Source organism: Silurus meridionalis, chromosome 8 (genome assembly GCF_014805685.1).
Source record: "Silurus meridionalis isolate SWU-2019-XX chromosome 8, ASM1480568v1, whole genome shotgun sequence".
Lineage (NCBI taxonomy): Eukaryota > Metazoa > Chordata > Actinopteri > Siluriformes > Siluridae > Silurus > Silurus meridionalis.
Window position 1 is genome coordinate 18,732,379 of NC_060891.1, and position 12,632 is coordinate 18,745,010.

At 39.0% G+C, this 12,632-nt stretch overlaps 1 long non-coding RNA gene across 1 annotated transcript; it reads right to left on the reverse strand.

The window, feature by feature from the left end:
* Positions 1-648: 648 nt before the first annotated feature.
* Positions 649-12,341, reverse strand: LOC124390451. The gene is made up of 3 exons (XR_006926745.1): positions 12,300-12,341; positions 1,692-1,892; positions 649-778 (listed from the first exon to the last, which is right to left on the reverse strand). It is a non-coding gene; the product is annotated as an uncharacterized LOC124390451 (long non-coding RNA).
* Positions 12,342-12,632: the final 291 nt, after the last annotated feature.

The following is a 12,632-nucleotide window of genomic DNA, read 5'->3' on the forward strand; positions in this document are numbered from 1 at the left end:
GGCTGAAGTCTCTGACACTTTATCAATGACTAGCTGGGCTGGCTGCGTGCCGTCTGGCTACGAGCGGCCCGAGATTCAATCACCCCTCCACGCTCTGTCATTAGTCCCCCCCCCCAACAGCAGGATCACTCAAAAATGCCCACGCATTACATCAATATTATCGACAGAAGGCTTTGGAGGCGTTTAAGTCTGGCCAGCAGCACTGGTATGAGAGCAAGACACTTCCTGTTGCAGAATCAGGCTGCACTGAGCATGCTCAATATCAGAGGGAAGGAAGTAACATAAGGTTTGAAGTGAACCGTCTTTAATTGGAGATGTGGTGTTTACTTAAACAGAGATGACACTGATTTCGAACACAATTATGGTCGAAATCAATTAAGGGTAGTGCAAGCTAAAGAATATGAAACCCATAGTCAGGACAATGCTTCCCGTTCTCTCACCACACCTCCAAAAATGAAGATGGTCCACTTTTCAATATTTTTTGCAAATTCTGCATATGTTGAAATTAAGCAGTAATCGTGTGGCAGATACAGCACTAAGCAGGAAGGGTAAACCTTTTTGACATGTCTTTGAGGTGCAGTGCTTTTCAGCGACTGAGCTGACCCCTACCTCACTTATCAGGTGAGTATCACTAACCCGTGCAGGGGAATATGTGGGCCCATTGTAGACAGGTCTCATCCAGTCTCTTGTCTGATAACACGGCTATTTTCTCACCTGCTGTCACCTGGCCGGGGCAGGAAGGATTCTACGGCGGGGCGGGAGAGCTGCTGTCGTCCGTCTGAGTGGAGAACAGAGAGGCTTGCTATGATCAAAGGCTGACAGCAGAGCCGGAGGAGAGAGAGACCTCTGCCAAAACAAAGGCTTTATTGTGATGAAATATCCAGGGAGAAGCGGCACGCTCTATCGCACTCCTCCCCTACCCCCAAAACGCAACGCAAACCCCAAAGCCAAGCCGGCACTGCAAGCTGATTACAAGGCACTGTCTCTGTAATTACATTCAACTACATCGGTATTTGATAGTGACTAGAAACTGAAATGAAATTAAAGGGGGAAAAAACTAAAGGAAAGCAACGTACAGAGTACACACTGTGTGGTTACAGAAAAAGTCAAACAAGCCAAGATCAGTATATGCTGAACTGGATGTGGTCAACATAGGAAATCCCGTCTTACAGCACTTACGGAAAGCAAAATCAGCCGCTTGTCTCAGCTTTTACTGTAAGACGCCTCCAGATGGTAGATGGCTCCAGATTACTCGGATGACGCTTTAAGTCGGAGCTTGGGTGCAATTTAGTGAACAGTTTTTTTCTTAAGGGTGTTTATCTGGTTTAATCATTAAGCATGATCATAAGAAAAAGTCTTTGCTTTTATAGCTTTTAACTGAGGGCATCAGTCGTTTGAAATGAAATTCAATTAAATATTTGACTTCAAAAGTGTGGATCAGTTTGCTCCGTTTAAAAGCACATGGTCTCATTAATTAGAATTTTCTCAGGCAATATCAAATGTCTTCACTTCAGCGCAATCTTGAACCCCCACGACTAAACGTGTTACAGATTTCAACAGCACATGATGGGCAAATATTGCGGCTTTCCTCTTCTTTTGTTTTGCTGCTAGATACGAAACGTAGGGGTAAATGACGTCTCTTGAGATGTGTGTGTGTGTGTGTGTGTGTGTGTGTGTGTGTGTGTGCTTACAGAATAGAGACCTACTGTAGCAGGAGACGAAGTGAGCCGCACCGGAGGCCTGCGCCTGTCAGGACACGCAAGAGAAGACCACAGGAAGGGCAAACAAGTGCTTGTACGTCATTCACCGTGCTGACAGGTGAAATGAAGGCTTGACAGTACTGACATCCAGTGTGCTCTCCCAGCCGCTCTCTTCTCCGTGCTTAGCCAGCACTAAGAGGAAAGAGATAAATTAGTAATAGCGCTTTACCTGTCAACAGCGGCATTCCACACTCACTCATTCCACATTGTTTTCTTTTCTCCTCCAAACCTTCCATTTCAGTTAAAAGTAAGCAGGAGGATGATTTTGAAGATGAGGCCCCGACAATCAAACTTTAGACAAAGGGCACTTTTATATGACATACTCTGTGGATGGATGGTTGTGCATGCTAAAAAGGAAACATGCACTATATGATCTCTTGTCTGCAAATTGCTTTAAGATGTAAGAGTTTTTTCCCTCTAAGATTAAAAGTAGAAAAAGCATAGAGCAGGCCTTTATGTGTGTGTGTGTGTGTGTGTGTGTGTGTGTGTGTGTGTGTGTGTGTGTGTAGTTTGACTCAGGTTAAATGGCCAGAAATCTACTTCAGAATTTATCACGAAGACAATCATGGATTTGCAGTGTGTACTTTAATTTCTAAAGCCTGTGTTTCATCAGGTTTGAGCCAAGACTTAGCACTCATGCAGGACCTGTAATCCAGGGTTCTTATCTGAAGGAAAGATCTCTGAGGTTGAAAGTGTATCAGATATCCACCTTATGTCTCAAATGAATTCAGAGACACGGTAATTGAATTTTTAATCAGTTTGGTTTGCTGTGCTGTCTTGTTGCATTTACCCCACCGAGTAGCGTAGGGCGAGTTCCCAAACAATAAAGGGGGACAGGAGAACGTTTAGACATAACATGCTAGAGGATGTTAACTCCTCAGCAACATTTTTGTGAATGGTGCATAAGTGAAGAGGACATCAGGCTAAACTTTAATGTCCTTTTCACTTTTTCAGCATGAAAACCGTTCTAAAGGATTTGGGTTATGGATAAATAAATTCTGATTGACAGTAGAAATTTGCCATTGTAGTTTAGTTAGTAATCCTCCCCTCCTCTCGAGAGGACACCATTAGCAGTCAACGCACAGCGTTTACGATACTGTAACTTTTTTACACCATATAGTTAACAGCCTAAAAAACAGAATGCATGCAGACCTGATTAAGAGCATGTCACTGACCCTAGATCATAGATGGCCTTTAAACACCAGAGCTCACTTTACCACTAATAAGCCAGTTGACTGGGTGTGCCGCTTTACTGCCTTATAACTCACGCGTTTCCGAAAGCTGCGTGAGAAAGGACTTTTTTGCGATCGCATAATTGCGATACGTTTAGGCCGGGCAAGGAGAACCGAAAAGTGCTGACGAAACTTTTCTGGACAAACTAATGAATGCGCTCTTTATTTCTCAACACATTCAGTGAAGAGGGACTGGTCATTACCAAGCTCTGCTCACACTCTGCTTAACCTCTCTACAGGGCCTCCCAGGCTGATAAAATGTTTATATGCACATCAAGTACTTTATGGACTCCACTTGCATTTTCAGCTGCACGGAATCGGTGGCTTTTGTTCGCCAGGACACGGCTGCACTTCTCGGCCTTTCTCTCACCACGTAACCTCCAACCATCTATTTATTGTTATTTTGTAATTCTGTACACACTATATAAACCCCTACTGAGAAACAAATTGGAAGCAGTACAGTTACCCATGACTGCTGACACTTTCATGTTCGTTTTCTTTAAAACAAAACCCTTGAGCATCATCACTGTATTTCATAAACACACTCAGCCTGATTATTTCAACATAAGATGACCAGGCTTATCAAACTAAATAGGAAAGAATGCTTTTTGGTCTCCCATCAATGTGAAGCCAACATTGAGCATTTGGTAATGAAAGCGTCATCATCATAGAGTCTGTCTTCTGAATCTCTTGCTAGGTTCTGCACCGTCTAATGATGCACACATTGACATCCCACTGCAGCCCCTCCTCTTTGACCATCTGTGTGAAATATTCCAGAGGATGACAATAGAGCTTGTTTCGTTAGATGTGCCTCGCAGCCTGGAAGAATAAAGGATTAATGAGATAGATTTATCTTTCATCGTACAGCGTTCGCCATTATTGTTCTCGCACGTCTTCTGTGAGCTGCACAGAGCCTGGGGAGATGCTAGCTGGATGCGGTACCACATATCACGGCGCTCTACTGTACATTGCCATCCATTGGTCTAGATTTGCAGCTGGTTCGGTGACATTAGGGAAATACAATGTTTGGAATTTGTTGGAACAGTCAGAATTCTAGTTAGAATTCTATTTTAGAATTCTAGTTGCCAATAGTTACCAAAAATACAATTACTGTAAATGATATCGCTTCTGAAGTGCTGTTAGTGGAGGCATAAATGTGCAGCCTGTCAATGAACAAAGTAGTGTAGCAGATCATAAGTACAGTTTCTTATCTAATACATGATCATTGTTTGTAGTGGTGTAACACATTGACAATCTATTAGTTTAGTGGTCCAATCTGTATTCTAGTTTTAATTCTGATGTTTTATTACATATTAGCTTTTGCCCTATTATTCAATTCTGCATCACTTGACTACATAACTCCATAATACATAAGACCATATTTTGAATTTCTATTTTCTAATTATGTTTTCTAAATATGTATTCAATATAATTTAATTAAAAATAGTGATTCTTACCATTCAGTTACAAGGGACTGCCATGTTAATAAATATAGTCTTTATTTCAACACTCCTGTCAGACAAACAAAAGTGCATATGTATTTTTTTTATTGTTACAGCTGTCCATTTCCATTACATCAGTACACTCCAAAAGGCTGGAATGATTTAGAAAACAGATTGCGTATAGAGATTAGGAATGCTCGGAATACACATCATATCAGCCTTTGTGTACTTTGCCTATAACTGGTAAAGAAGATAATATTTAAAATTCTCTGCTCATGACTTTAGTGCAGACAGAACAAAGCTGATAATGTGTAAGGGCCACAAATTAGAAAAGAAAACATGTTTGAAAGATTGAAACATCAGTTATAAAAATGCTGGAGGCAAGCTCATTTATAAAATACCCCCTATATACATATACCTTAATACAACTTTACATATGCATGGAATACTGCATGCCGGAATGAGGACAACCAATTAAGAGCTGTCCTCGACAACTGCAGGTTACGTTGCCCAGGGATGAGACAATTTCTGCATTCTGACACTAATGATTAAAAAATGTCAAGAGTCAATTATGACTTGTGTTTTCTTATTTGGCTTTCTTAAATGGCTTTCCTCTCTGTGGAATGTTATTTAGCTGCATAGCCTCAAGCCTTGAGCAAATTAGCAATGGACTTTGCAGAAAAGTAGCTTAGGTATTAAATCAACTGATGCAAAGATAAGAGCCACACAAAACACAAAAGTGAAAAAATGTATGGTCAATCCTTTTTTTATGTATTTAATCAGAATGTAAGTTTGACATTGATGCATTTTAAAGCCTTCTCTCAGAGAAAGGTCATCATAGGATAGGTACTAGCATTTAAACCGCAGAAGTCCATTTGCCCGGCTAAATAAATGAGATAAATAAAGACTGACCCGCAGCCCAATGAGTGAAAGTTCCAGCTTTCACAATGGCAGAGATCGAGTTACTGCCAGAGACTGAGGGGCCTGAGCGGCCATTGATGACTGTTAATGGCATACTTTGTGAGCGTGTTGTAATAGTTCTGGCTCAGGAGTGAATTGGCCACATCAAACCCCACAGTCTCTGACCTCCCAATAGGATAGCCAGGCGTCAAGGAAATTTACAGCAGACATGATTAGCTTATATTTAAATGGTGCTTAAAAGCTGGCTTCCTGAGAATTTCGCAGCTTAATTTAGCCAGAAGTGTTTAGGTATATAAAAGACTCATCTCCATAAGTATGTTAGCAGTGAGCCTGTAAAAATAACCTCGACTAGGGAATCGTTTTTCTTGGCAGGACGAAGGCAACAAGGACAAGCAGGCTTCACTGGAATGGACTGATTGTTCACCAACTAATGATTGTGCAACGCTAACTCCATCCTGTCATGGCGTTCCAGCTGGATTGTGAATTCTGTCCACAGGGGCCTGATCAGTTCCAGCAGAAAGCCCTTATTTGGAAGGAATCCTCGCTATGGATTGTCAGGCTTAGGATACGATGCTGATACACTTGCGTGCAAGAGATTTCCAGGTTTCCTGTTGCTCTTTTCCTCATCTGGAAAGGTGAAGAGAGAGAGAAGCGGGAGGATGGCATAACGCTTAGGACATGGATGGGAACTACATCCTGTCTGATGTCACACCCACAGTACCGCTGTCCCAACTAGCAGGACTGATGTAATTCGAATTGTTTGCCTGTGATCTGGCAGACATTTCCCCTGTTGGTAAGAACACCCATCAGCAACTTAATTAGCTGTGAAGGCTCTACACTTGAAACCTGAAATCATTCATTCAGCACTTTGTCAAGGGGTGGCAGGCTTGGGCGTGCTGATGAGGACTTCTAAATTGTTTCCCAAACAGCAGAAAGGAGATGGACTAACAGTGTGGGGTGGAGGTGTAGACCCATATCTGCACATGCTATTTGTGGTATCGCACAACTGAAAAAAGAAACCAAGATAAAAAAAAGTTTGTAATTTAAAGACAATACATGCCACGCAAAGTTTCTGCTCCATATATTCCTATTAATGGCTTTCTTTCTTTCTTTCTTTCTTTCTTTCTTTCTTTCTTTCTTTCTTTCTTTCTTTCGAGACGTCATTGCAGTCTGTTGAAAGACATCACAAAGCTCTCTTAGAGTTACTCAGCCTCTTGGTCAACCAGCACTATTCCTACCAGCATTCACCAGCATTATTTTTTCCTCTTGTCCGTCAGGTAGCTCAGGCTGGAGAAGGAATTCCCCTCATACCTCTATGGAAAGAGTGTGGCGTTGGTTTGTAGAGGCAGGCGTCAGACGACACCAGCTGAGATTCATACAGACCCGCAGGGCTTGTGGTATTATTTTTGCATGCACAGGTCATCAATAATGGTTCAATGTGTGTTTGCATAGGGACAGCCATGACTTTTGCATGTTTTTGCCCATTTGTCAGAGGCTCACATGGGATAAGCTGCTCTTTCAGTGTGGAGGCTGCAGAGGCCCCTGTTCATTACTTTTCTCAACAGGTTGGACATCTTGGAGTGCGGCTTTCATTTCCTTCTCACTATGGGTGTATTCAGTGGTAATGAGACTCTAGGGAATGTCATGCTTGTGGCATCTGAGCAATAAAATTATTATTATAATTATCATTATAATTATTATAATTATTTATTGCTGTTGTTATTATTACTATTATTGTTGGTGGTGGTGTCTGGCAGAACACAATCACTTGAATTACTTATTTTAAAACATATATAAACACATACACCCATTTATATTTCCATCTATTTTACCCACAAAGGAGCATAGGTCTTTATTGCTTTTTTCCCCCTCAGAAGCCCATGACTGCATATTGTGTCAATAAGTCAGTCAAAAAGCACATTTGGAGCCCTCTCGTAAACTTTTACAGCATTATTCACACTCTTCATCATGATTCTTTGTTTAACATTTATGTTTATTGATAAACGAAGATGCACTTAAATAATTCAGAGCAAACATTAGCTGTGAGCCGAGATATTAATAATTGATGGTCTGTGCAAAGGGCCGTGGCACATGGGGAATAGATAATATTAGCTTAATGCAGGGCTGCGGGAGCAGAAGACGTGTAATGGATCTGCCGGCTTTAACTGATGATGGTTATTGTGGCCTCAAAGTTGCTACAAAAGGAGGAAAAAAAGGCAGCGAGCTGAGAGCTTTAGGGGGCCGCCGCAGATTCGGCTCATAGGAGCTGACAGTGCAAATTGTGGTTTTAATAGCAGGGGTTTATACGTTCTGTCGAGGGCCCTTAATGGGCCCTGCCACGCTTAGTGCAAAGGGGAGAAAAATCGGACAGAGCCATTACAATGAAACCAGAGAGCACTTTGTTTCTTGCACCTCCGTCCATCTCGTGGACATTTCTTTCAGTCTCTGCACTCGCTAACATTTAACATTCAATACCTGTGACCTGTTCACTTCATTCCTAAGTATACTGGGTTCTCATATTAGATACATAGATCATCCAGGCTGAAAACAGTGCTAGTCCTGTCTGGAGGATTTGAAGTGACTGGGTGTAATGCGTTCCTATTAAATTCCTATTAAAATGAAATTATTATGCTTATTTCAAAAATGAAGATCCTTTTTTTCTTCGTCTGAACCACATAAGTGAAGCTTATGCTAATATTTTGTACGTACCTGCATGTCAATGCTTCTTTAATGTCTTTAGGTCAGCCTATTTGGTTCGCTTCACTCTCGAAATATGTGTGTGTGTCTTGTGATTGTGTGTGTGTCTGAGTGATCTCCACTGGAAGAAGATGCGCAGATAGTGGGCATCAAAGGCACAGCGGCGCATTAGTATCTAAACAAAAGTGCTATTCTTTCCTGTAGCATCTTACCCTCGCAAGTGGTCATCCTCACCAGCCTGATTTATTTCTATTCCCCTTCGTTTTTTATGCTGAGCAGAGTGTTTCAGCATGTCCAAATACTCATCATTTCAGCACCAAGGAATAGGATTAGTTGCTTCCCCCTCTTTCTGCCTGCCTATTTCCTTTTGGAGTATCACAGAGATATGACAGCTGTCATCGCCCCTCACAGCTCCTCTGATCTCTGTTTCAAGGTCTGTAGGTTCTTCCAGTTCTGCCTCCAGAAAACATGAATATATATAGCAGGCCGAGCACAGACCAACTTAACGTGGCCTGCTATTTCAGAAGCATTACACACTTGTGAAAACATATTAGTATTAAAATAACTGTTTTTTTATAATTACATAATACATTTTAATACATTTAATTCATAATTACTACTAAATCACTGTTATAATAGAATTCACCAGTGCAACGTTTCCTCATTCCTTGTCTGTAACTGATTCATATGTACTGTATATGAAATTATACATCAAATATTTTCTATTTGAAATGATAGTGAAGAAGAAATTAAATCTAATTTCTGGACATTTTGTGCACAACATATTTTGTGGCTAAATAGAATATTGCAGACTATTTTTTACTTTTTTTTTAGCTTATTTCCACCAAAATAATACATACATTTTTAGGTATCTTAATACCACTTGTGTTTTTGACTTTTAGCTGCTTCTGTTAGGGGTCACCACAGTGGCTCACTGGTCCATATATTTGATTTGGCACAGGTTTAATACTGGATGCATTTCCTGATGGAATCCTCCCATGTTATTCAACAAGCACACTAATGCACACTAATGCACACTAATGCATAAAACAGTATATCATTCACTGTATACATTTATTATTCATTTATTTATTAAATTGATTACATAACATACGCTTCGATTTTTTCTTCAGTTAAAAGAATGCAAAGGTAAATTAATCATTACAACATCTATTCTCTCTCTCTCTCTCTCTCTCTCTCTCTCTCTCTCTCCCTTTCTCTCTCTATTTGTTTGTTCAATTATTTACCTAAATATATTTTAATATATTTTTACATAAATATTTTCCCTTTTTTCTCTCGTGCATATATGTCATGTGGGTTGAAATAACATTGTGTTGTTATCTGTTACTATTTTTTTCTTCTTTTTTTTCTAAATTAAAGCCCAATTTAAAAAAATGACAGATATGATGATAATAATAACAATAACACTAACGCACATCAATGAATAAAACAATATTTAATTCCTTGTATACATTCAGCATCTGTTAATTATTATAATATTAATTAATGATAATGATCTTATTTTTTTTTTAAAGCAATTAAAAGCTAAATATATCATTACAGTATGTGAAATGCCAAAATAGGCTATTTTGATAATAATATCCAGGTCTTGGGTTAGTATCTATCTATCTATCTATCTATCTATCTATCTATCTATCTATCTATCTATCTATCTATCTATCTATCTATCTATCTATCCATCCATCCATCCATCCATCCATCCATCCATCCATCCATCCATCCATCCATCCATCCATCCATCCATCTATCTATCTATTATTACTATTAATATTCTTGGATTTTTGTTTTTGGAATGGAGAGCTCTGACCACCACTATAATTGTGTCGATCAGAAATACTCATGAGGATATGTATCTAGCATTTATCAAATCATATTAAATCATATTGTGCTGTTTTGTTCCATTTTCCTCTGATATGCACAATACAAAACAAACTGTTATGCCTCAGCAGACAAACAGTACTGAAGCATGAGCGTATCGTTGACCAAATACAGCGCAACTATATATTGTGTTCACGGTTTGAACCCTGAAGATCAATGTTGTTGTCCAATTATAGATCAGAGCTCTTTTTCATGGAGTGAAGGGCACATCGCTGCAGCTACACAACGTGCTTTCACTGCACCATCTGTGTGTGGACATTCTGTAGCGTGCTGAAAAAAAAAGAATGTCTCTGAGTACTTTAAAGGGAAATGTTCAAGGTTTCAATGCAGTAAAAGGAAAGACTAAACTCTAGCAAACAAATCCGTGTAACCGTTCATCGGCAGAATTTCTGGTGAAAAAAAATCATTTCTTTTCGTAACTAAATCTCTTCAGCAGTCTACTGAATAGTGTGGGGGAATGAAAAAAGACGAATTTTAAGCAAAGGCTTATCGGATGTTTTCCGTAAATAATACATATAAGCAAGTTTCGATACACACTCCCATAAGTCACTGGGCTCCAGGAAGACAGGTTCATCTCTCTTTCTCTCTCTCTCTCTCTCTCTCTCTCTCTCTCTCTCTCTCTCTTTCCAATAATTTGAGAACAGCATCATGCTGCCCTGCCTGTGATTGACTGACGTTGGTGCAGGTCTGACCCTGAGATGCTGTCAGGCCTGCCTGTTGTAAGCGATCCACCCTTATCTCCTCAATCACAGCAGGCACAGCAAACAGCACAGCACAGGCAGCGTGCTGCAGGCCTCCTTCCAGCAGCATGCTAAAACAGATCAATAATCACCTTTTGTGGGCCACTCCAACCTGAGTTTTTTTATCCCTTGCAAGGGGAGAAACACAACCATCCTGGATGGGGAGAAAGAAATGAGTGAAGGGCTAGACAGCTGCTTTGCTTGCCATAATGCAGGTGAAATAACTGAGCTAAAAGTTTCAACTTTTTTTTGCCTTAATTGGACTCATGTGCAAATATATCTTTGATGAGCTATTTACAGTTGTTTACAGTTTCTCAATTCATCCTTACTATTTGCAAATCAGTAAGTGCATTTCTCAAAACAATTAGTACAAACAATACAAATTAGATTTCTTGCAAAAGCCTGTACTTTTTTTTTATCCTTAGTTCATCTCTCAAAAGTAAGAATTTGTGTCAATAAACATCTCATTGCCATCAGAATGACAAGTCCTTTTGTCATTGTTAACTAACAAGATCGTCACAATGTTTAGTCGTGTTGTCAGTATGACGGGGCACAGTTTCAGTATTTCTTGATATAAACTACGGTTTGGATTACAGTGACTAAAAATGCACAAAGCTGATTTTCTTCTGTAAGGCATCTAAGAATTTCAACAGAACTAATTTATTTAATTGATGGCATATTTGACTTATATTGATTGCAAAAGACCGGACAGGATTCCCACTTTTACTGTACTGTACTAGTGTTTATTCATTTTGTTGTTTATTTATTTTCAGAAATTGTAATTCTGTGTTTTTCTCCAAATAAAGGTTCATGAGATTCACCTTTGACCTATTTTAAAGAGCTAGTTGATCATTGGTTGATCTGATGTCGTTCACTTGCCTTCATTAGTGAAATTCAAGATTCATCTGCACAATTCATCAATTGAAGAAACATTCATATATATATATATATATATATATATATATATATATATATATATATATATATATATATATATATATATATATATATATATATATATAAAGTTCAATAGAAATTTTAGCTTGACAGATTCTGACAACTGGTTTAACTATTTTCCATTCAATCACATACAGTGAACTGATGCCTAAATGTTTTGGGGGTTAAGACCATTCAGGTGAAACCAGTATTATAGATTTTGATCAACATGACCTAAACATTAATACTGTAGGAAACAGAAGACAATTGTACACAATCAAATAAATGAATATACTTAAACATTCGCAATTTAATCAAAGCAACCAGAAATGCTTTTATGATTTGCACAAGTGAATAAATGATGTGAAGGTTGAACAAGTAGTTTTGGGAATTTCTGATTTCTGATCTAAGAAACGCTCCAAAGCAACTGAGAAAAACTGTAAACAGGACCTGTTGCTTAGCTGATGATAGAAGCTTGCAGAATTAAACAGTCAAAAATGTATTTGCAAATAAAATCTGCATATATAATGATATTATGTATTAATTTTATTAGTATGTACAAGGAAGAAACTATATTTATCTGAGGATTTGTGTGTGCTATTGTCATGCTGACTTTTTATTAGGGGAAGAAGAAGAAGAAAAAGAAGCCTTTATGTGTCACATATACATTACCCCACAGTGAAATTCTTCTCTCCACAGATCCCAGCTTGTTAGGAATTTGGGGTCAGAGTGCAGGGTCAACTATGATACAGAGTCCCTGGAGCAGAGAGGGTTAAGGGTTTTACTCAAGGGCAGTAACAGTTGCATCATGGTAAAGCTGGGGTTTGGATCTCCGACCTTCTGGTCAGCACCTTAACCAGTGAGCCACCACTGTGCAAGTTATGGGATGTATTTTAAAAGCAAACAAACACAAAACAGATATATTTAGCATAGTAATAAGATAAACAGTCATCATTCTGAGCAACTTTTGATTGATTTGTTTACTGAGGCACCATATAACTTAAT